The following is a 3,720-nucleotide window of genomic DNA, read 5'->3' on the forward strand; positions in this document are numbered from 1 at the left end:
AACCCTTTTCTATCACCTCTGATCAAATATTCCTTCAATAAGGAACCATGGGCAAACTTATTTAATATATTCAAAATATTGACACAAATCCTTAATTTTAACCTTTACTCCTCACACCTTTAATGCTTTACTCAAACTTTCTATATATCTCATTCACTTAATGCCTGTCCATTGTCAAGGGAAAGGGGAAGGGGGTGCCGTCTGCTTACCGAGGTTCAGACGTAGCAGCAGGCAACTACAGCGCAGACCTCTTCTCTCTTTTGCATCTTTTTACTCTCTTGCCGGCTCTCTCTTTTATTGGCTTTCTCTTGCGCACACTCTCTCCGACGGTTCCGTCACTGAATCCTCCGTACCAGATGCCCCACTCACTGGGCGCCACTTGTCCCGAACCAGCGGGTCAGTCAACGAAGGTCACCTGGGGGAGGAGCAGGAAATTGAAGAGGGGACAAAAGACAGGAGACACAAGAAATGGAGGCAAGACAAAGATTCTGATCAAGCCTCATTTATTTAGGGGAGGTTCTGGGTATATATAGGGGGTGATGGAATGAGGAAGTCTCGGCTCTTGGGGTCAGTAGGTATCTAGGCAACGGGGAGGGTGCAACCCCTGGGGCATAGCACGTGATTCACAGGGAATGGGCAAGGTGAGAAAGGCCATAAATTTGACTCAGCAGAGGAATAGAATGGATATCGGTTAATGGCCTCCAATAATCTGTGATGAGTATAACAGTAAGCAAAGACTTTTCTCTACTCCTTACATAGACAGGGATTCTACCACGTGTGATTCCTTTCATGTTCTAGACATCTACTGTGTGTGCAGAATGTATTTCTACACTACCTAGAGATATATGGGTTTTTTCCAGTTTGAGTTTGTTCATGTGTTGAACAATTGCTCTGTTGTTTGAAAGCATTCCCACATTGTCTACATACAAAAGGATTCTCTCCAGTATGAATTATTTGATATACTTGACAATGACAGTGCTTGCTGGAAGTTTTTCCACATTTCTTACATACATATGGCTTCTCCCCAGCATGAGTTTGTTCATATATTCACAATTGTTCTGATGCATGAAAACTTTACCACATTGCTGACATAGATAGGGTTTCTATCTAGTGTGAGATGTTTCATGTACTCCACAATTACCATGTGTGTTGAGTTTTTTCACATATTCAACTACTCCATGTGTTGAAAGTTTTCCCACATTGCTTACAAACATAGGGTTTCTCACCCGTGTGTTTCCTTTCATGTCTTTGACAGTAAAAGTGTGTGGCAAAAGCTTTTCCACATTGTTTACACACATAGGGTTACTCTCTAGTGTGTTTTCTTATATATCTGACAATAACTTTCTGTGGTGAAAACTTTCCCACATTGCTTACATACACAGGGCTTCTACCAAGTGTGAGTTCCTTTATGATTACCAAAGAATTGTTCTTAATGAAGGAATTCCCATAGTGTTTAGAGGGTAACTTTTTTTTTTTTTTTTTTTTTTCAAAACTGGGGATTGAACTGAGGTCCTTACGCTTGCCAGGGAAGCACTTGTTCCATTGAGCCATCTCCCAGGCCCCTCCCATAGTGTTTATATACATGAACTCTTTCATGTTTCTTAAAATCATCATGAGAGTGAAAAACTTTTCCACATTGTATAGATAAATAGATATTCACCCTACTATAATTTTTTTCTGGGTTAAAACAGAGTTGGTTGAATTTCAGGCTTTTTCATCTTGCTTATCAGTATTACTTTCTTCCACACCATCAGAGCAGGATTTTCCACAGTGTTTATATCCATAAAGTTTCTTTTTTTAAATTATTTATTTATTTATTTATTTGTGTGTGTGTGTGTGTGTGTGTGGCCAGCTCAGCCCACCAGGGGGCGGGGCTGGCTGGCATGTGGTGCTGGGGGATTGAACCGCGGTCCTTGTGCTTTGCTAAGCTTGTTCCAAGTAGGTGCTTTAGACCACTGAGCCATCTCACCAGCCCTTTATAAGGTTTTTTTTTTTTTTTGTTCCTCGAATGCCTTCAGGGCACTTTTGGCCAGCTGGAGAGGTGTGAGGTTTGAACTCCAGCAACCTGAGGCTGACAGCTTTGTGGAAGCAGCCACTCAAAGGCCTGAGCTACGGCCAGGCCCCTATCCATAAAGTTTCTCCAGCATTTGTCTTCACATGCTTCTCAAAGGACTGGATGCCAGTGTAGGATTTCTTCTGACTGCTACAGTTAGACAGCTGCTATTAAAATCCATGATATTCATGATATTTGAGTTCAGTGTTACCTATGACTACCATTTGGCGATTGATAAAAAATCATGGGCTTTCTACAGAGAAAACCTTCACCTGGTTTTGTACCAACCAGTTTCATGTGCACATTAGTGTTGAGATTCATAAAAGCCATCTCTCCATGTTGATACCTAATTGAATCATTTCTCTGCCTCTTCACTTCTTTCAAAGAAAAAAGTAACAAAGCAATCATATTTATAAGTGTCCTTACATTAAAAGTTTACCCAAGATCAGATTTAATATCCCCATAGAATTCTTCATCATGAATTTACCATGTGCTCTGGATGATGGCTTGGAAACTGCTTTTCTGAAAATAGTATCTATTTGGAAAGTTTTAATTGACATGTTTGCAATATATAATATTTACTTTCATTTTAAAAAATTGGTACAGGGCCGGGGGGATAGCTCAGTAGAATAAGTGCTTGCCTGGCAAGCGCAAGAGCCTGAGTTCAATCTTCAGTTCAAAAAAAAAGTTAAAAAAAAAAGAATTGGTATATATGTATACTGTATGTTATCTTTCATACTCTTTTCTGCCATGACTCTAACCTTCCACCTTGCACTGAGCCACTTTACCCTCTCCAAAATGTCTCCTCTCTGTTGTAATACCTCTTTACTCCATTTATAATTTGCTTTATTTTCTTTTTCTTTTTGTTTCTTTTTTGTTTGTTTGTTTGTTTGTTTGTATTTAGTACAGGGTCTACAGGGTTTACAGGGTCTTACTACACAGATCGGACTTGTAGTGATCCTTCCTGTTTTTCAGCCTTCCAAGTGCTGGGATTACAGGTGTGCACCACCATGCCCAGTCTGAATTGCTGTCTCAGACTGCTTTGCGGATGGGGCCGGCATTGCAGGCTGGGGATTAAATCCTTGGCCCTTCTGTCTCTCTAAGCAGGCATTTTATTCTGATGAGCTATCTGGCTAGCCCTATAATTTGAATTTATCATACAAAATATAATATGATACAACTTCACAATCTCAGCTACCTTGTCCTTGACAAGATAGCCTAACATGTTCATTGGAAGAGATAGCCTCTTTAATAAATGGTGCTGGAAAAACTGGATTTCCATATGGTAAAGAGTAAAACTAGACTCTTGTCTCTCACCATGCACTAAACTAAAGTCAAATTGGATCAAAGATATAAATATTAAAACAGAAACACTAAATGTGCTGGAGGAAAAGGTAGGTATTAAGTTTGAAGATGTAAGGATAGGTAGAGAGTTCATAAACAAAAGCAAAACTGCATGGGGCAGGACTGGCCAAATAGCTCAGTGGATTAAAGGGCCTGCAAGCAGGTGCAGGGGCCAGGGGTTCGATCCCCAGGTCTGCCATGCCAACCCTGCCCCTGGGGCATGCTGAGATGGCAATTGAGACTGGGAATGGTGGCACACACCTGTAATCCCAGTTATTGGGAGGCTGTAAACAGGTGGATCACTATGAATCCAAACTAGTAGT

Source organism: Octodon degus, unplaced genomic scaffold (assembly GCF_000260255.1).
Source record: "Octodon degus isolate 3935 unplaced genomic scaffold, OctDeg1.0 scaffold00034, whole genome shotgun sequence".
Taxonomy (NCBI): domain Eukaryota; kingdom Metazoa; phylum Chordata; class Mammalia; order Rodentia; family Octodontidae; genus Octodon; species Octodon degus.